General features: G+C 43.3%; 2 protein-coding genes and 14 non-coding genes across 17 annotated transcripts in view; 10 read left to right on the forward strand and 6 right to left on the reverse strand.

The window, feature by feature from the left end:
* Nucleotides 1-20995, reverse strand: part of LOC137491248 (uncharacterized) — a 697259-nt gene that overhangs the window by 180022 nt on the left and 496242 nt on the right. The gene's annotated exons all lie outside the window — the stretch shown is intronic.
* LOC137491174 (uncharacterized) overlaps nucleotides 1-20995 on the forward strand; it is a 293575-nt gene that overhangs the window by 149578 nt on the left and 123002 nt on the right. The window lies entirely within an intron of this gene.
* trnav-aac (transfer RNA valine (anticodon AAC)) lies at nucleotides 7828-7900 on the forward strand. Its single transcript has one exon. It is a non-coding gene; the product is annotated as a tRNA-Val (tRNA).
* trnav-cac (transfer RNA valine (anticodon CAC)) lies at nucleotides 8005-8076 on the forward strand. Its single transcript has one exon. It is a non-coding gene; the product is annotated as a tRNA-Val (tRNA).
* Nucleotides 9153-9235, reverse strand: trnal-cag (transfer RNA leucine (anticodon CAG)). The gene has a single exon. It is a non-coding gene; the product is annotated as a tRNA-Leu (tRNA).
* trnav-cac (transfer RNA valine (anticodon CAC)) lies at nucleotides 10691-10763 on the forward strand. Its single transcript has one exon. It is a non-coding gene; the product is annotated as a tRNA-Val (tRNA).
* On the reverse strand, nucleotides 11840-11922 carry trnal-cag (transfer RNA leucine (anticodon CAG)). Its single transcript has one exon. It is a non-coding gene; the product is annotated as a tRNA-Leu (tRNA).
* trnav-aac (transfer RNA valine (anticodon AAC)) lies at nucleotides 13254-13335 on the forward strand. The gene has a single exon. It is a non-coding gene; the product is annotated as a tRNA-Val (tRNA).
* Nucleotides 13378-13450, forward strand: trnav-cac (transfer RNA valine (anticodon CAC)). The gene has a single exon. It is a non-coding gene; the product is annotated as a tRNA-Val (tRNA).
* On the reverse strand, nucleotides 14527-14609 carry trnal-cag (transfer RNA leucine (anticodon CAG)). The gene has a single exon. It is a non-coding gene; the product is annotated as a tRNA-Leu (tRNA).
* On the forward strand, nucleotides 15937-16009 carry trnav-aac (transfer RNA valine (anticodon AAC)). The gene has a single exon. It is a non-coding gene; the product is annotated as a tRNA-Val (tRNA).
* Nucleotides 16114-16186, forward strand: trnav-cac (transfer RNA valine (anticodon CAC)). The gene has a single exon. It is a non-coding gene; the product is annotated as a tRNA-Val (tRNA).
* On the reverse strand, nucleotides 17201-17283 carry trnal-cag (transfer RNA leucine (anticodon CAG)). Its single transcript has one exon. It is a non-coding gene; the product is annotated as a tRNA-Leu (tRNA).
* Nucleotides 18582-18654, forward strand: trnav-aac (transfer RNA valine (anticodon AAC)). Its single transcript has one exon. It is a non-coding gene; the product is annotated as a tRNA-Val (tRNA).
* On the forward strand, nucleotides 18759-18831 carry trnav-cac (transfer RNA valine (anticodon CAC)). Its single transcript has one exon. It is a non-coding gene; the product is annotated as a tRNA-Val (tRNA).
* On the reverse strand, nucleotides 19908-19990 carry trnal-cag (transfer RNA leucine (anticodon CAG)). Its single transcript has one exon. It is a non-coding gene; the product is annotated as a tRNA-Leu (tRNA).

The raw sequence follows: 20995 nt of genomic DNA on the forward strand, positions 1-20995 counted from the left end.
TGAGCGTGAGCGTTCGCGAAAGTGATTTTTTCCCTCTTTGGGATGGAACCACGAGGCGACGTTCATTCACAGAACGCAAGTTTCTGGAGGGCACATAGATCTGCAGAAGTGAGTGCAGATAAGAAGGTGCTAGGCCAGAAGTCACTTTGTAGGCAAACATCAGAGTTTTGAATTTGATGCGAGCAGCAACTGGCAGCCAGTGCAAACGGACTAGCAGCGGAGTGACATGTGCTCGTTTAGGTTCATTGAAGACCACTCGTCTGCTGCATTCTGGAGCAGTTGAAGAGGCTTGATAGTGTTAGCTGGAAGCCCAGCTAGTAAAGAGTTGCAGTAATCCAGTTTGGAGAGAACAAGAGCTTGAACAAGGAGTTGAGCTGCATGTTCAGATAAGAAGGGTCGGATCTTTCTGATGTTATAGAGTGCAAATCTGCACGATCGAGCAGTTCTAGAAATGTGGTCAGAGAAGTTTAGTTGGTCATCAATCGTTACTCAAAGGCTTTTCACCATTTTGGATGCAGTAATGGTTGCCCCATCCATCTGGATTGAAAAGTTATGGTGTAGAGTCGAGTTGGCAGAAACTACAAGCATTTCCGTTTTTGCGAGGTTCAGCTGAAGATGATGATCTTTCATCCAGTGTGAAATATCCAACAGGCAGGCTGAAATGCGAGCTGGAACCGAGGGATCATCAGGATGAAAAGAGAGGTATAGCTGGGTATCATCAGCATAGCAGTGGTAGGAGAATCCATGTCTCTGGATGACTGGTCCTAGAGATGATGTGTAGATGGAGAAGAGAAGTGGCCCAAGAACAGAGCCTTGAGGTACCCCAGTGTTTAGATGTTGTAGGTTGGACACCTCTCCCCTCCAAGACACCCTGAATGACCTGTCAGAGAGGTAAGATCTGAACCATTGTATAACAGTGCCCGCAACGCCCAGTGACTCAAGCGTAGATAGCAGGATCTGGTGGTTGACAGTGTCAAAAGCAGCTGACAAGTCCAGCAAAATGAGGACTGATGATTTAGAGTCTGCTTTAGCCAGTCTGAGATCCTCCACGACCGAGAGCAGGGCAGTCTCAGTTGAGTGGCCTTTCTTAAAGCCGGATTGCTTGTTGTCCATGAGATTGTTTTGAGTAAGAAAGTCCAGAACTTGATTGAACACTACTTTCTCCAGAATCTTGGCCATGAATGGAAGCAGGGATACTGGTCTGTAGTTTTCAAGTAGCGTATGGTCCAGGTTGGACAGCGCGCTCTATTGTGCACCTTCATTAATATTCATTTGTGTCACCGTGTTTACACCACAAAGACGCCACGTTGTGTTGGCAAAAGAAGCGTGAAGTGTTGCTTTTATAGTTTGCTGCCGTTAAGTTTCGTTTTCATTTTCTCTCTGTGAGAGCTCATCTGGATCACGTGTGGATTAACAGTGTACGCGACGCTCGACAACAATAACTTACGTGTCTAAGGAGGATTATTGTTTACCTGAGAGCTGTTCTCATCTGCAAACGCTGAAATCTGGATTCGCTTGTAGTATTCTCTCCATATAGACGCGGCTCTAGTTGCTGGTGATTGTCCTGTCTCTACAGATTTGGTAAGTGAGCGACCAGTGCTCTTTGTTTATTCAGTTTGTTCGTATCGAATTAAGTTAACTATTGCACTGAGTGCAGAAATGTTAGCACCGCATTTTGTGACCGGAATAACACACGCGGCTTTCTGACACTACCTGCCGTATGCATCTAGGTTTCCGGGAAATGCGGAGGTTTTTTTTCTCTCATTCGCCGTGCTGTATCAAACATTGCATGAAAAATACACGCTTAGATCAGTTCCTCGAATCAAACATCTCGTTTGTTGCGAGAGGCATGAATGAATTCCCTGAATGAAAGAGCCAAACTGCAGTTAAAGTCCAACATTTAATAATTTGGCAAATAATTCGACTACAGATGTCCATGTAGTCGAATTAACACCATCACTTTCTCCTGTCTGTGTGGGTGTGTATTTTGACTCTGAAACTCGCTTTTTCCAAAGTAGAGGTGTAAAAACACCCTGCTGAAACGAGGGGGTTTCATGGCCCTTTAAAGTGTTACGAATTGCTTCCAAACACATCTACAACTAGCCCAGAAGTTTGATCACACAACAAATAAGTCATAAATAGATTATAAGAAGAAGAAAATAACAATTCAATGTTTACCTGCTCTTTTGTCTATAGGCATTGTTGTCTGTTTGCTCAGCTCACCTCTTCATGTCTTCAAATGTCAGTGGTGCGTTCACGTTACAATAACAGTCACATACAATCTTAACCAATGTCCCCATTTTGAGCCAATAGGAGCCATGATAATTAGTTCACCTTTCGAGTCTTCTGGTTCTTGAGTCGTTCGTTCATCACGTGACAGAATAACTCAAACCCGAGGACTCGAGAGTTGAATAGATCAATTCTTTTTTTTTTTGGCTCTAAACCCATATGATTGGCCGGTGATGAACGAATGACTCAAACACGAGGACTCGAGAGGTGAACAGATCAATTCTTTTTCTGGCTCTAAACGCATATGATTGGCATATAAATGCATATGTTTGGCTGTAGTCTTTCATGTGGTGAACGAACGACTCGATAGAGGACTCGAAAAATGAACTGATCTTGTCTTGCACTACACATCGTGCACATGAGCGAATTAATGAATCTTTTAGTTAATCCAAATCATTCAATCTTTTGTAACATAACGTGAAAGAAAGCATAAGAGATGAGTTATTTAATAAATCAAATAGTCTTTGTGAATAGTTTTGTAACATATGATGCTGCCAGCATTAGACACTTAAACACTGTTTAATTGTTGTTTATTGTTTTATTATTATTATTATCATTTTACCAGAAAAGCTTTTATAACAAATCAGATTACTTTATAAATCACGACAATAAAATAATCAAAAGAAAACAAAATACTGCACATCAAGCTAGGCTTTTTAATAAATAAAAACAAGTAAGCTTTAAATTAAATAACGTGTTTGTGCCATAAAATCTTTATATGAAATATGGCAACTCTTCCCAGTAGATGTTTTTATGAAACAGCAATTTAAGTGAAAGATATTATAAATAAAAACAAAAGCCACAGGGCCTAATGAGCTTAACAACTTGACTTGAGAATAGAACAGTGCATTTTAACAAAAAAAATAAAATTAAATAAGCTTTAAAACAACATTGTGTGGCTTTACTTGTTGGACTTGGCTTAAGGTTTGTTAGCATTTAAAAACACAAGCTCTGAACCTTTGGTAGGCTGAGTCTGTTTCTTCTTGTGTCATTAGTTGTTGTCGCAGGATAAAAGATGCTAAATGAGTAAATGCAAATGCAAACTTTCTTTATACAAATATTAGACCAACACATAAAGTCTGCATAGAAAAACATTATTAAACAAAAATGGGGTATAAATGAACAAATTACAAATCACTTGTAATTGTAGAATTTAATTAATTTATCGCCTAGCTTAGTGTTTGTTTTCTGATAGCAAGCCAGCAAATAGACAAATCAATATATATATATATATATATATATATATATATATATATATATATATATATATATATATATATATATATATATATACACTAGATATAAACCACATATCCAGTAGAAAAAAAGTAACAATAACTTAGTGACAATAGGACAGAACTTTTTTTTATTTCTTAGAAAATGCTTTTTAGGTACACATTGTTTGATGAATTTATGAAAAGTTTAAAATATAATCATATGATGCAACAAAAATTCAGTTTTACATAAATATTATTGACTGAGGTTCCCGTTGCAGAGTACAGTGGAACTACAGTTTAAGATCAGATATGCACATAATAATGTAAGGATGGCTATATCTCTCCATAATATTAAAATCTGCAAACTGTTGTGGAACTCCACACGAGACAAGACCATGAGAATGGTCAGGCACTAAAACATAACACTTTGTAATTTGAGAAGAAGATCAGCTAGAAAACCAGTTGTTCAGGTTGTCTCGATCATGCATCCTGAGCCCCCCTCTTTGCCCTGGACTTTACCTTCTCCACCAGAGCAGCTCACTCACATTCCACACAGAATGTTTAAGTTTTTAATATGGTGTATCTTGTGGCTTTATATTCATGCTTGGTGTCATTTTAAATGTCTCTGTGTGATTGATAAAGAGGTCTTAATTTCACTGTAATATTTTACAATCTCCTTTATATCCGTTAATTTGGGTTTTGACTTTGAAAAGATCTTTGCCAGATGCTCCACTCCAGGCAAAATGGTCTTCGCATCAACTCATGACCAGGCAAGAGTCTTAGTGAAGCTTTTATTTTCTTGAATTTATAATGATTTGAGTATTTAGGCAAATGGTGCAGAATTGTCCGTGGGATCCTGTAGACAGGATACCCCATTGCAGGTTGTGATTCTCTGAGCTCTGCATCAGGACTTATATGCTGCAATGTATTTCTTCATGGTCAGGTATTCCTCTTTAACTCTTAAATGTATCTTTGAGTAATTGATGTTGTACAATCTTGATTGGCTTATTTTGTTTAATTATGTGAACTGCAATAGAAAATCTTTTTTTCTGACAAATAAATGTAAAATTCTTGTTTAACTCTAATATCTCCCGAAATCATTTAAATGGAGTAGATTGTTTAGGCTGATGTTTCCGCAGCCTACAACCAGGATTAGTCATACATTCAGGCGCAATGGATGGAGCATGGGCACAACATTAGAGACCTGTTGATTTCTGACAATCACTGATGATATAATCTAGGGGTATGATATCATCTAGGGGCTAAATCAAATTTTCTTTAAGTATAACCAAGCATGAGGCGGCCTATTATTACTTAAAGGAAATTAGCTAATCTGCTAAGAATCGGAACTGGCGAAGATGTGTCCGTGAGCAGATGAAACTGGCCAGCATACTGACTCTAAGCGACTTTGAGTAAACGATGAAACATTAATGGAATATAAGGATTTATTAGGTTAATAAATCTAAATTAGACCTAATCACAACCTATAAGGTAATCAGCTTGAATTAGATGAATCTAAATCTAAAACTATTATAAATTGGAGTCAGATTAAAATTCAGAGCTAGAAACAAATTAAAATAAATTATAACGAACAAAAATATTTCTTTTCACATGTGCTAAAAGGTTTACATGCATTTGACCTTCACCCATGCTGTTAGCTCCGTCATGGGACTAATAGATGGACCCTCACATGTGTGTGTATTTATATAGTTTATAACCATAACAGTTCTACAGTTTCTTCTATTTCACTTGTTGATTTCTATTTTATTTAAATAGTGTATTTATTTTGTTAAAGAGCCCATATTATGGTTTTTTGAAAATGCCCTTCCATGTAGTGTGTAACACAGCTCTAAGTGAAGTGAAATATGCAGCTAAGGCTTAAGTCTGTAAGTGTACAGTGTTTAAAACTGTTGATTCATCTATAAAAGAGTCGACTCATAGTGCTTCAAATGAGTCGTCTTGATAACGAGTCATTAGATGTTTCATGATGTTGTATCTACGAAACACAAGTAGTTGCGTGCGCAAACCCGGGAGATTTGAAACCTGCGGCCTCGCCCACTAACACAGAAAAAAAGCCACACACACACACGCGCGCCGGTCGAATGTGATGTCACACTGTGCAGATGGATGTTATTGAGTCTCTACCCAAAGATGAAACCTCAGCATTAGCCCAGCCTTGAGCAGTTTGAGTGCTTCTGGAAACTTCATGCTTTAGACTGGGTGTATATTACATGCTTAATATTCAATTTTTAGACTGTGTGTGTGTGTGTGTGTGTGTGTGTGTGTAGGCCTATTATTATTTAAAATAAAATTTTAAAATAAAATTGATTATATTATGTACAAAATATTATTCTTTATAATTATATCCAGTTCCCCTAAAACTTTGCTTAAATACCATATACATTTATTAAATAAATAAAACCAAAAAGTAAATAACTGTTTGGTCTGACAAGTTTTCAGGACATATCAAATTTCAGCACAACACTAACTAACTAGTCTCACTCACACACACACACACACTTGTACACACTCTCACTAACACACTCACTCTTGTACATGCTCTCTCTCACACACTTACATTCTATCTCAATTCAATTCAGAAATACTTTTTTAGCATGACTGTATATGATACAATGTTGCCAACACAAACACATAGACATCTCACAGACACATGTACAAGCTCTCACTCACAAAGATAAGCCCTCCCTCTCACACACACACTTCTACATGCTTTCTCATAAACATGTACTGGCTCTCTCTCTTACACACACTACTACATGCTGTCTTTCACTCACACACACACACACAAACAAATGTGCATTTGATACTTATATAATTTTACGTCCTCATTAGGCTTACGATAGGTGGTTGCATTGTAATTATTTGGTCATAAAGGTATTAATTGTTTTAAATAGTTTTTCAGCTAATAATGTTTGTGATGTCATACATGCTACAAAAGGCTTTTAAAGCTGACAAGACGTGGAGCAACCATGAACAGAGCATTCCAGAGAGAAGGTGTCTCTCAAAATGCAGTGGCCCAGCTCGCTGCAATTGCAGAGCTGTACATTGCGAACAGGGAGCAATTTAACAGAATCAGCTTCACACCAGGAAAATGAACAGAGTTCGCTCAAAAGTGTAGAGACCTCATTTTTGGAGATTTTTGCATAAAGGTTGTATCAATGAAAAGGAAGGGTTCTTTTGTATGTTTCTTTGTTCAATAATGCTCCGGTTTACTGTTGGTAAAATGTAGAAGCAAAAACCTCCAGCACAATAAGCTTATCTTATAATTCCAAAAAAATAATAATATTGAAATCAGATGCAAAAACCTTTAAATTCCGACTAAATTCATTAATTTTCTTTTCAGCTTAGTCCCTTTATTAGTCTGGAGTTGCTACAATGGAATAACCCAAGAGCTTATCCAGCACCATCCATGTTTTACACAACAGATGCCCTTCCAGCTGCAATGCATCACTGGGAAACATCCAAACACACACACATATATATATTTGAGCCTACTCAATTTACCTGTACCACATGTCTTTGGATTTGTGGAGGAAACCAGAGCACCCAGAGGACACCCACACAAACACAGGGAGAACATGCAAACTCCACACAGAAATGCCACCTGACCTAGCTGAGGCTCGAACCAACAAATTTCTTACTGTGAGGCGAACGTTCTACCCTCAGCGCCACCACATTGCCGGCAATTTAATTGTTATTCTAAAATTAGTTTTTTTTTCAGCCTACTGTTTGAAAGATAATGAAAAAATATTTGCCACAAAAATAGTTAAATTGCAGAGCTAAGACTTAAAATATATATACATTTTAGGAAAAAATGTGTATGGTGGCTGCATGGTGGTGCAGTGGGTAGCATGTTCGCCTTACAGCAAGAAGGTCACTAGTTCGAGCCTAAGCTGGGTCAGTTGGTGTTTCTGTGTGGAGTTTGCATGTTCTCCCCATATTCGTGTGGGTTTCCACTGGGTGCTCTGGTTTCCCTGACAAATCCAAAAACATGTGATCAAGACGGCAGAAGGGCCACAGCACTTTAGAGTCATGCACACCAATCAGGTAAAAACCTGTCGATTATGCATGAGCTCAGAAAATGTGATGAAGGAACGCCCAGAATTCAGGTGCTTCAAATGTGACGAAAGGGGACATTTCGCAAGGACCTGTACAGCTGTGTCGGGCCCGGATTGTAAATTGGCCCTAATACCTGCAGGGAGCTTGTCACGCCGAGTTGGCTTTGTCCGCTCGATTGACCAACGCGTACGCCTTGTTTTATCCTTGCAGGCCTAACTTCGCTGGTGAAAGCACTTGTGGGGTTTCTGTAGTGTAGTGGTCATCACGTTCGCCTAACACGCGAAAGGTCTTCGGTTCGAAACCGAGCAGAAACAGTGCTCTTCTTTTGGCGAGAAAATAATAGCATCCACTGCCGCACCAGCAATGATCGTCGACAGGCACCCAATCAAAAAGGGTTATCAGCTCGATCTGCCTGAAGGTTTCTGTAGTGTAGTGGTTATCACGTTCGCCTCACACGCGAAAGGTCCCCGTTTGAAACTGGGCGGAAACAACCTCTGGCTTTTATGACAATTGTCAAATCAGGCTTCTGTTGAGTACTGACGTTCACTGAAAACATTCTTTCTGCAGAGCGGTGTGAGGCTAGAAGTTTGAATTCAGCTCAGTGTTTACCGCCCCTCGCGGTGTCGCAAACTTGCGTAGAATCTGATTTCTTTTAGCTTTGTGTTTTGCATGAGCAGGTGGCCAGTGCGTTTGCTGGCCCTTCACGGTGCAGACCGTACAAGACAGCTCTATAAAAAAAGACTATAAATACTTGAAGCAGCACTGGCCTATTGGTTTCTGTAGTGTAATGTTTATCATGTTTGCATTACACGCTAAAGGTCTCCTGTTCAGAACTGGGCGGAAGCATACAATTAGCGGACACTTTTGTCCAAAGCGACATACAATAGTGGAGGTATTCAACTAGACGAGGCAATGCATACGAAAAAGGGCTATTTATTCCAAGTAATTTGTTTGTGCTCAGAGAATTTAGTGCTGGAGTAGGAGTTTCGTTTTCTTTAGAGAGAGGGATATTCACCGGGCTTCGGGTGTACTCTGAAGAGATGGGTGTTAGCTGTCGTTTGATGGACACCGGTGTATCCGTAATCCGAGTGGGAATGGGAAGGTGATTCCACCAGCTTAGAACATTGAATGAAAACATTGTGGAAAGTGACTTTCCGTCTCTTTGCGCTGGCACCACAAGACAGTGCTCTCACCCTAACCGGAGGCTCCTGAGGTTATCACGATGGCTTTACAAGCGGAGGGTCTCCTGTTAGCAACTGGGCGGAAACATTCAGATTTGCTTTTACGCACATTCTCCATTGGCTCTCTGCTCACTGGATGATCCACGATACAAGGGCATGGATCTGTCAAATGTCATGACTTGACGTTGTACGAGGATTTGACGAAAAAAATGCCCTGCAAACCTTAAAAAGCAACACCATCCCAGGACAATTCTTTTGATCCCCTTTCAGTGCACTTGCATTAAAGCCCGCGTGATGCGGCACTTTGTCAGTGTTACTGTATCATTCGGACATGGGGGCAGAGAGTTAAAGAATTCAGCCTGAGCGCACTGCCGCAGGATCGGTTTGTCAGAAGTGGGATTCGAACCCACGCCTCCAGGGGAGACTGCGACCTGAACGCAGCGCCTTAGACCGCTCAGCCATCCTGACATGCAAGCTTGGCAGGAGCTGTCTCCTGGGAGCCACACCGCAGTACCGTGACATGGAATCTGGTGCTTCACAGCTTGCCCAGCTCCGGCTGTCCAGCTCATTGGCGCTGCAGGCAGCTAATCTGTGCTCGCCTCCTGGGGCTGCGCCTAGTTTCAATAGCCAACACTTGACAGCTGTCATTGCTTACGGCCACACCACCCTGAGGGGGCTATAGAGCAAACAGGAAGTGAGTTGGCAGCAGTAAGGAGAGAAAGGCTCTCCCCATTTTGTTTGTCTACCTTTTTGTTTATTGACCTTGAGTGTTTTTGTTTGTTTGTTTTCTTTTTGTCTTTAAAAACCACCTAACAGCAGCATTTTGCTGACTGAAGGGTGGTTATGTAGTGTGTTTTATTTTTAATCATGGACAGATTCCCCGGCAACGACATGGAGATGGAGGGACTTGCAAGAAAGGATAAAGAAAATGGGCTGGATAATAGACGGAGAGGTAAAGAAAATGGACTTGACAACAGACAAAGAGATAAATAAAATGAAGAGCCCGGCCAACGAAGAGGTGAGAAAGGTAAGGATAAGCAAGAGGTACAAAGAAGAGTATGCACAAAGGAAGCAACAGTAACTGTAGAAGTAGAAAATGTAAAAGATGCAAGAAGATTTGATATAACCAAAGCAGTCACGGAGCTGATTGGAGAAGGAAGAATGCTGGTGGTGAGACCCAAACAAACAAAGGGAGTATGAAGTAACAATGAAGACTGAAGATGACACCGAAATTTTAATAGACAATGGATTGACAATTAAAGGAGTGAAATCTGAAGTTCGGAGGTTACAAAACAGAGACTATGTTGTTTCGTTCAAGCATCTGCCTGTTTACCTAGCAAATGAAGAAATTTTAAGCAAGCTAGAGAGATGGGGAGTTTTCCCCATATCTAAAATTAAAAGAAGATTGTATCCTGGCACAAACATAGAAGATGGAACAAGGTTTGTAAAAAACAGATTTCCGGAAGAGATGGTCTCCTTACCATACAGTACCAAAATCGAGACTGCGGAAGCGCCACAGCACTTTAGAGTCATGCACACCAATCAGGTAAAAACCTGTCGACTATGCATGAGCTCAGAAAATGTGATGAAGGAACGCCCAGAATTCAGGTGCTTCAAATGTGACGAAAGGGGACATTTCGCAAGGACCTGTACAGCTGTGTCGGGCCCGGATTGTAAATTGGCCCTAATACCTGCAGGGAGCTTGTCACGCCGAGTTGGCTTTGTCCGCTCGATTGACCAACGCGTACGCCTTGTTTTATCCTTGCAGGCCTAACTTCGCTGGTGAAAGCACTTGTGGGGTTTCTGTAGTGTAGTGGTCATCAGGTTCGCCTAACATGCGAAAGGTCCTCGGTTGGAAACCGAGCAGAATGATCGTTGACAGGCACCCAATCAAAAAGGGTTATCAGCTCGATCTGCCTGAAGGTTTCCGTAGTGTAGTGGTTATCACGTTCGCCTCACACGCGAAAGGTCCCCAGTTCGAAACTGGGCGGAAACAACCTCTGGCTTTTATGACAATTGTCAAATCAGGCTTCTGTTGAGTACTGACGTTCACTGAAAACATTTTTTCTGCAGAGCGGTGTGAGGCTAGAAGTTTGAATTCAGCTCAGTGTTTACCGCCCCTCGCGGTGTCGCAAACTTGCGTAGAATCTGATTTCTTTTAGCTTTGTGTTGTGCATGAGCAGGTGGCCAGTGCGTTTGCTGGCCCTTCACGGTGCAGACCGTACAAGACAGCTCTATAAAAAAAGACTATAAATACTTGAAGCAGCACTGGCCTATTGGTTTCCGTAGTGTAGTGTTTATCATGTTTGCATTACACGCTAAAGGTCTCCTGTTCGAAACTGGGCGGAAGCATACAATTAGCGGACACTTTTGTCCAAAGCGACATACAATAGTGGAGGTATTCAACAAGACGAGGCAATGCATACGAAAAAGGGCTATTTATTCCAAGTAATTTGTTTGTGCTCAGAGAATTTAGTGCTGGAGTAGGAGTTTCGTTTTCTTTAGAGAGAGGGATATTCACCGGGCTTCGGGTGTACTCTGAAGAGATGGGTGTTAGCTGTCGTTTGATGGACACCGGTGTATCCGTAATCCGAGTGGGAATGGGAAGGTGATTCCACCAGCTTAGAACATTGAATGAAAACATTGTGGAAAGTGACTTTCCGTCTCTTTGCGCTGGCACCACAAGACAGTGCTCTCACCCTAACCGGAGGCTCCTGAGGTTATCACGATGGCTTTACAAGCGGAGGGTCTCCTGTTAGCAACTGGGCGGAAACATTCAGATTTGCTTTTACGCACATTCTCAATTGGCTCTCTGCTCACTGGATGATCCACGATACAAGGGCATGGATCTGTCAAATGTCATGACTTGACGTTGTACGAGGATTTGACGAAAAAAATGCCCTGCAAACCTTAAAAAGCAACACCATCCCAGGACAATTCTTTTGATCCCCTTTCAGTGCACTTGCATTAAAGCCCGCGTGATGCGGCACTTTGTCAGTGTTACTGTATCATTCGGACATGGGGGCAGAGAGTTAAAGAATTCAGCCTGAGCGCACTGCCGCAGGCTCGGTTTGTCAGAAGTGGAATTCGAACCCACGCCTCCAGGGGAGACTGCGACCTGAACGCAGCGCCTTAGACCGCTCGGCCATCCTGACATGCAAGCTTGGCAGGAGCTGTCTCCTGGGAGCCACACCGCAGTACCGTGACATGGAATCTGGTGCTTCACAGCTTGCCCAGCTCCGGCTGTCCAGCTCATTGGCGCTGCAGGCAGCTAATCTGTGCTCGCCTCCTGGGGCTGCGCCTAGTTTCAATAGCCAACACTTGACAGCTGTCATTGCTTACGGCCACACCACCCTGAGGGGGCTATAGAGCAAACAGGAAGTGAGTTGGCAGCAGTAAGGAGAGAAAGGCTCTCCCCATTTTGTTTGTCTACCTTTTTGTTTATTGACCTTGAGTGTTTTTGTTTGTTTGTTTTCTTTTTGTCTTTAAAAACCACCTAACAGCAGCATTTTGCTGACTGAAGGGTGGTTATGTAGTGTGTTTTATTTTTAATCATGGACAGATTCCCCGGCAACGACATGGAGATGGAGGGACTTGCAAGAAAGGATAAAGAAAATGGGCTGGATAATAGACGGAGAGGTAAAGAAAATGGACTTGACAACAGACAAAGAGATAAATAAAATGAAGAGCCCGGCCAACGAAGAGGTGAGAAAGGTAAGGATAAGCAAGAGGTACAAAGAAGAGTATGCACAAAGGAAGCAACAGTAACTGTAGAAGTAGAAAATGTAAAAGATGCAAGAAGATTTGATATAACCAAAGCAGTCACGGAGCTGATTGGAGAAGGAAGAATGCTGGCGGTGAGACCCAAACAAACAAAGGGAGTATGAAGTAACAATGGAGACTGAAGATGACACCGAAATTTTAATAGACAATGGATTGACAATTAAAGGAGTGAAATCTGAAGTACGGAGGTTACAAAACAGAGACTATGTTGTTTCGTTCAAGCATCTGCCTGTTTACCTAGCAAATGAAGAAATTTTAAGCAAGCTAGAGAGATGGGGAGTTTTCCCCATATCTAAAATTAAAAGAAGATTGTATCCTGGCACAAACATAGAAGATGGAACAAGGTTTGTAAAAAACAGATTTCCGGAAGAGATGGTCTCCTTACCATACAGTACCAAAATCGAGACGGCGGAAGCGCCACAGCACTTTAGAGTCATGCACACCAATCAGGTAAAAACCTGTCGACTATGCATGAGCTCAGAAAATGTGATGAAGGAACGCCCAGAATTCAGGTGCTTCAAATGTGACGAAAGGGGACATTTTGCAAGGACCTGTACAGCTGTGTCGGGCCCGGATTGTAAATTGGCCCTAATACCTGCAGGGAGCTTGTCACGCCGAGTTGGCTTTGTCCGCTCGATTGACCAACGCGTACGCCTTGTTTTATCCTTGCAGGCCTAACTTCGCTGGTGAAAGCGCTTGTGGGGTTTCTGTAGTGTAGTGGTCATCATGTTCGCCTAACATGCGAAAGGTCCTCGGTTAGAAACCGAGCAGAATGATCGTTGACAGGCACCCAATCAAAAAGGGTTATCAGCTCGATCTGCCAGAAGGTTTCCGTAGTGTAGTGGTTATCACGTTCGCCTCACACGCGAAAGGTCCCCAGTTCGAAACTGGGCGAAAACAACCTCTGGCTTTTATGACAATTGTCAAATCAGGCTTCTGTTGAGTACTGACGTTCACTGAAAACATTTTTTCTGCAGAGCGGTGTGAGGCTAGAAGTTTGAATTCAGCTCAGTGTTTACCGCCCCTCGCGGTGTCGCAAACTTGCGTAGAATCTGATTTCTTTTAGCTTTGTGTTGTGCATGAGCAGGTGGCCAGTGCGTTTGCTGGCCCTTCACGGTGCAGACCGTACAAGACAGCTCTATAAAAAAAGACTATAAATACTTGAAGCAGCACTGGCCTATTGGTTTCCGTAGTGTAGTGTTTATCATGTTTGCATTACACGCTAAAGGTCTCCTGTTCGAAACTGGGCGGAAGCATACAATTAGCGGACACTTTTGTCCAAAGCGACATACAATAGTGGAGGTATTCAACAAGACGAGGCAATGCATACGAAAAAGGGCTATTTATTCCAAGTAATTTGTTTGTGCTCAGAGAATTTAGTGCTGGAGTAGGAGTTTCGTTTTCTTTAGAGAGAGGGATATTCACCGGGGTTCGGGTGTACTCTGAAGAGATGGGTGTTAGCTGTCGTTTGAAGGACACCGGTGTATCCGTAATCCGAGTGGAAATGGGAAGGTGATTCCACCAGCGTAGAACATTGAATGAAAACATTGTGGAAAGTGACTTTCCGTCTCTCTGCGCTGGCACCACAAGAAAGTGCTCTCACCCTAACCGGAGGCTCCTGTGGTTATCACGATGGCTTTACAAGCGGAGGGTCTCCTGTTAGCAACTGGGCGGAAACATTCAGATTTGCTTTTACGCACATTCTCAATTGGCTCTCTGCTCACTGGATGATCCACGATACAAGGGCATGGATCTGTCAAATGTCATGACTTGACGTTGTACGAGGATTTGACGAAAAAAATGCCCTGCAAACCTTAAAAAGCAACACCATCCCAGGACAATTCTTTTGATCCCCTTTCAGTGCACTTGCATTAAAGCCCGCGTGATGCGGCACTTTGTCAGTGTTACTGTATCATTCGGACATCGGGGCAGAGAGTTAAAGAATTCAGCCTGAGCGCACTGCCGCAGGCTCGGTTTGTCAGAAGTGGGATTCGAACCCACGCCTCCAGGGGAGACTGCGACCTGAACGCAGCGCCTTAGACCGCTCGGCCATCCTGACATGCAAGCTTGGCAGGAGCTGTCTCCTGGGAGCCACACCGCAGTACCGTGACATGGAATCTGGTGCTTCACAGCTTGCCCAGCTCCGGCTGTCCAGCTCATTGGCGCTGCAGGGAGCTAATCTGTGCTCGCCTCCTGGGGCTGCGCCTAGTTTCAATAGCCAACACTTGACAGCTGTCATTGCTTACGGCCACACCACCATGAGGGGGCTATAGAGCAAACAGGAAGTGAGTTGGCAGCAGTAAGGAGAGAAAGGCTCTCCCCATTTTGTTGGTCTACCTTTTTGTTTATTGACCTTGAGTGTTTTGTTTGTTTGTTTTCTTTTTGTCTTTAAAAACCACCTAACAGCAGCATTTTGCTGACTGAAGGGTGGTTATGTAGTGTGTTTTATTTTTAATCATGGACAGATTCCCCGGCAATGACATGGAAATGGAGGGACTTGCAAGAAAGGATAAAGAAAATGGGCTGGATAATAGACGGAGAGGTAAAGAAAATGGACTTGACAACAGACAAAGAGATAAATAAAATGAAGAGCCCGGCCAACGAAGAGGTGAGAAAGGTAAGGATAAGCAAGAGGTACAAAGAAGAGTATGCACAAAGGAAGCAACAGTAACTGTAGAAGTAGAAAATGTAAAAGATGCAAGATTTGATATAACCAAAGCAGTCACGGAGCTGATTGGAGAAGGAAGAATGCTGGCGGTGAGACCCAAACAAACAAAGGGAGTATGAAGTAACAATGGAGACTGAAGATGACACCGAAATTTTAATAGACAATGGATTGACAATTAAAGGAGTGAAATCTGAAGTACAGAGGTTACAAAACAAAGACTATGTTGTTTCGTTCAAGCATCTGCCAGTTTACCTAGCAAATGAAGAAATTTTAAGCAAGCTAGAGAGATGGGGAGTTTTCCCCATATCTAAAATTAAAAGAAGATTGTATCCTGGCACAAACATAGAAGATGGAACAAGGTTTGTAAAAAACAGATTTCCGGAAGAGATGGTCTCCTTACCATACAGTACCAAAATCGAGACGGCGGAAGCGCCACAGCACTTTAGAGTCATGCACACCAATCAGGTAAAAACCTGTCGACTATGCATGAGCTCAGAAAATGTGATGACGGAACGCCCAGAATTCAGGTGCTTCAAATGTGACGAAAGGGGACATTTCGCAAGGACCTGTACAGCTGTGTCGGGCCCGGATTGTAAATTGGCCCTAATACCTGCAGGGAGCTTGTCACGCCGAGTTGGCTTTGTCCGCTCGATTGACCAACGCGTACGCCTTGTTTTATCCTTGCAGGCCTAACTTTGCTGGTGAAAGCACTTGTGGGGTTTGTGTAGTGTAGTGGTCATCACGTTTGCCTAACACGCGAAAGGTCCTCGGTTCGAAACCGAGCAGAAACAGTGCTCTTCTTTTGGCAAGAAAATAATAGCATCCACTGCCGCACCAGCAATGATCGTCGACAGGCACCCAATCAAAAAGGGTTATCAGCTCAATCTGCCTGAAGGTTTCTGTAGCGTAGTGGTTATCACGTTCGCCTCACACGCGAAAGGTCCCCAGTTCGAAACTGGGCGGAAACAACCTCTGTCCTTTATGACAATTGTCAAATCAGGCTTCTGTTGAGTACTGACGTTCACTGAAAACATTCTTTCTGCAGAGCGGTGTGAGGCTAGAAGTTTGAATTCAGCTCAGTGTTTACCGCCCCTCGCGGTGTCGCAAACTTGCGTAGAATCTGATTTCTTTTAGCTTTGTGTTGTGCATGAGCAGGTGGCCAGTGCGTTTGCTGGCCCTTCACGGTGCAGACCGTACAAGACAGCTCTATAAAAAAAGACTATAAATACTTGAAGCAGCACTGGCCTATTGGTTTCCGTAGTGTAGTGTTTATCATGTTTGCATTACACGCTAAAGGTCTCCTGTTCGAAACTGGGCGGAAGCATACAATTAGTGGACACTTTTGTCCAAAGCGACATACAATAGTGGAGGTATTCAACAAGACGAGGCAATGCATACGAAAAAGGGCTATTTATTCCAAGTAATTTGTTTGTGCTCAGAGAATTTAGTGCTGGAGTAGGAGTTTCGTTTTCTTTAGAGAGAGGGATATTCACCGGGGTTCGGGTGTACTCTGAAGAGATGGGTGTTAGCTGTCGTTTGAAGGACACCGGTGTATCCGTAATCCGAGTGGGAATGGGAAGGTGATTCCACCAGCGTAGAACATTGAATGAAAACATTGTGGAAAGTGACTTTCCGTCTCTCTGCGCTGGCACCACAAGACAGTGCTCTCACCCTAACCGGAGGCTCCTGTGGTTATCACGATGGCTTTACAAGCGGAGGGTCTCCTGTTAGCAACTGGGCGGAAACATTCAGATTTGCTTTTACGCACATTCTCAATTGGCTCTCTGCTCACTGGATGATCCACGATACAAGGGCATGGATCTGTCAAATGTCATGACTTGACGTTGTACGAGGATTTGACGAAAAAAATGCCCTGCAAACCTTAAAAAGCAACACCATCCCAGGACAATTCTTTTGATCCCCTTTCAGTGCACTTGCATTAAAGCCCGCGTGATGCGGCACTTTGTCAGTGTTACTCGGTTTGTCAGAAGTGGGATTCGAACCCACGCCTCCAGGGGAGACTGCGACCTGAACGCAGCGCCTTAGACCGCTCGGCCATCCTGACATGCAAGCTTGGCAGGAGCTGTCTCCTGGGAGCCACACCGCAGTACCGTGACATGGAATCTGGTGCTTCACAGCTTGCCCAGCTCCGGCTGTCCAGCTCATTGGCGCTGCAGGCAGCTAATCTGTGCTCGCCTCCTGGGGCTGCGCCTAGTTTCAATAGCCAACACTTGACCGCTGTCATTGCTTACGGCCACACCACCCTGAGGGGGCTATAGAGCAAACAGGAAGTGAGTTGGCAGCAGTAAGGAGAGAAAGGCTCTCCCCATTTTGTTTGTCTACCTTTTTGTTTATTGACCTTGAGTGTTTTTGTTTGTTTGTTTTCTTTTTGTCTTTAAAAACCACCTAACAGCAGCATTTTGCTGACTGAAGGGTGGTTATGTAGTGTGTTTTATTTTTAATCATGGACAGATTCCCCGGCAACGACATGGAAATGGAGGGACTTGCAAGAAAGGATAAAGAAAATGGGCTGGACAACAGACAAAGAGATAAATAAAATGAAGAGCCCGGCCAACGAAGAGGTGAGAAAGGTAAGGATAAGCAAGAGGTACAAAGAAGAGTATGCACAAAGGAAGCAACAGTAACTGTAGAAGTAGAAAATGTAAAAGATGCAAGAAGATTTGATATAACCAAAGCAGTCACGGAGCTGATTGGAGAAGGAAGAATGCTGGCGGTGAGACCCAAACAAACAAAGGGAGTATGAAGTAACAATGGAGACTGAAGATGACACCGAAATTTTAATAGACAATGGATTGACAATTAAAGGAGTGAAATCTGAAGTACGGAGGTTACAAAACAAAGACTATGTTGTTTCGTTCAAGCATCTGCCAGTTTACCTAGCAAATGAAGAAATTTTAAGCAAGCTAGAGAGATGGGGAGTTTTCCCCATATCTAAAATTAAAAGAAGATTGTATACTGGCACAAACATAGAAGATGGAACAAGGTTTGTAAAAAACAGATTTCCGGAAGAGATGGTCTCCTTACCATACAGTACCAAAATCGAGACTGCGGAAGCGCCACAGCACTTTAGAGTCATGCACACCAATCAGGTAAAAACCTGTCGACTATGCATGAGCTCAGAAAATGTGATGAAGGAACGCCCAGAATTCAGGTGCTTCAAATGTGACGATATGGGACATTTCGCAAGGACCTGTACAGCTGTGTCGGGCCCGGATTGTAAATTGGCCCTAATACCTGCAGGGAGCTTGTCACGCCGAGTTGGCTTTGTCCGCTCGATTGACCAACGCGTACGCCTTGTTTTATCCTTGCAGGCCTAACTTCGCTGGTGAAAGCACTTGTGGGGTTTCTGTAGTGTAGTTGTCATCACGTTCGCCTAACACGCGAAAGGTCCTCGGTTCGAAACCGAGCAGAAACAGTGCTCTTCTTTTGGCGAGAAAATAATAGCATCCACTGCCGCACCAGCAATGATCGTCGACAGGCACCCAATCAAAAAGGGTTATCAGCTCGATTTGCCTGAAGGTTTCTGTAGTGTAGTGGTTATCACGTTCGCCTCACACGCGAAAGGTCCCCAGTTCGAAACTGGGCGGAAACAACCTCTGGCTTTTATGACAATTGTCAAATCAGGCTTCTGTTGAGTACTGACGTTCACTGAAAACATTCTTTCTGCAGAGCGGTGTGAGGCTAGAAGTTTGAATTCAGCTCAGTGTTTACCGCCCCTCGCGGTGTCGCAAACTTGCGTAGAATCTGATTTCTTTTAGCTTTGTGTTTTGCATGAGCAGGTGGCCAGTGCGTTTGCTGGCCCTTCACGGTGCAGACCGTACAAGACAGCTCTATAAAAAAAGACTATAAATACTTGAAGCAGCACTGGCCTATTGGTTTCTGTAGTGTAATGTTTATCATGTTTGCATTACACGCTAAAGGTCTCCTGTTCAGAACTGGGCGGAAGCATACAATTAGCGGACACTTTTGTCCAAAGCGACATACAATAGTGGAGGTATTCAACAAGACGAGGCAATGCATACGAAAAAGGGCTATTTATTCCAAGTAATTTGTTTGTGCTCAGAGAATTTAGTGCTGGAGTAGGAGTTTCGTTTTCTTTAGAGAGAGGGATATTCACCGGGCTTCGGGTGTACTCTGAAGAGATGGGTGTTAGCTGTCGTTTGATGGACACCGGTGTATCCGTAATCCGAGTGGGAATGGGAAGGTGATTCCACCAGCTTAGAACATTGAATGAAAACATTGTGGAAAGTGACTTTCCGTCTCTTTGCGCTGGCACCACAAGACAGTGCTCTCACCCTAACCGGAGGCTCCTAAGGTTATCACGATGGCTTTACAAGCGGAGGGTCTCCTGTTAGCAACTGGGCGGAAACATTCAGATTTGCTTTTACGCACATTCTCAATTGGCTCTCTGCTCACTGGATGATCCACGATACAAGGGCATGGATCTGTCAAATGTCATGACTTGACGTTGTACGAGGATTTGACGAAAAAAATGCCCTGCAAACCTTAAAAAGCAACACCATCCCAGGACAATTCTTTTGATCCCCTTTCAGTGCACTTGCATTAAAGCCCGCGTGATGCGGCACTTTGTCAGTGTTACTGTATCATTCGGACATGGGGGCAGAGAGTTAAAGAATTCAGCCTGAGCGCACTGCCGCAGGCTCGGTTTGTCAGAAGTGGGATTCGAACCCACGCCTCCAGGGGAGACTGCGACCTGAACGCAGCGCCTTAGACCGCTCGGCCATCCTGACATGCAAGCTTGGCAGGAGCTGTCTCCTGGGAGCCAGACCGCAGTACCGTGACATGGAATCTGGTGCTTCACAGCTTGCCCAGCTCCGGCTGTCCAGCTCATTGGCGCTGCAGGCAGCTAATCTGTGCTCGCCTCCTGGGGCTGCGCCTAGTTTCAATAGCCAACACTTGACAGCTGTCATTGCTTACGGCCACACCACCCTGAGGGGGCTATAGAGCAAACAGGAAGTGAGTTGGCAGCAGTAAGGAGAGAAAGGCTCTCCCCATTTTGTTTGTCTACCTTTTTGTTTATTGACCTTGAGTGTTTTTGTTTGTTTGTTTTCTTTTTGTCTTTAAAAACCACCTAACAGCAGCATTTTGCTGACTGAAGGGTGGTTATGTAGTGTGTTTTATTTTTAATCATGGACAGATTCCCCGGCAACGACATGGAGATGGAGGGACTTGCAAGAAAGGATAAAGAAAATGGGCTGGCTGGATAATAGACGGAGAGGTAAAGAAAATGGACTTGACAACAGACAAAGAGATAAATAAAATGAAGAGCCCGGCCAACGAAGAGGTGAGAAAGGTAAGGATAAGCAAGAGGTACAAAGAAGAGTATGCACAAAGGAAGCAACAGTAACTGTAGAAGTAGAAAATGTAAAAGATGCAAGAAGATTTGATATAACCAAAGCAGTCACGGAGCTGATTGGAGAAGGAAGAATGCTGGCGGTGAGACCCAAACAAACAAAGGGAGTATGAAGTAACAATGGAGACTGAAGATGACACTGAAATTTTAATAGACAATGGATTGACAATTAAAGGAGTGAAATCTGAAGTACGGAGGTTACAAAACAGAGACTATGTTGTTTCGTTCAAGCATCTGCGTGTTTACCTAGCAAATGAAGAAATTTTAAGCAAGCTAGAGAGATGGGGAGTTTTCCCCATATCTAAAATTAAAAGAAGATTGTATCCTGGCACAAACATAGAAGATGGAACAAGGTTTGTAAAAAACAGATTTCCGGAAGAGA

Source organism: Danio rerio, chromosome 4 (assembly GCF_049306965.1).
Source record: "Danio rerio strain Tuebingen ecotype United States chromosome 4, GRCz12tu, whole genome shotgun sequence".
In the NCBI taxonomy this organism is placed as follows: Eukaryota; Metazoa; Chordata; class Actinopteri; order Cypriniformes; family Danionidae; genus Danio; species Danio rerio.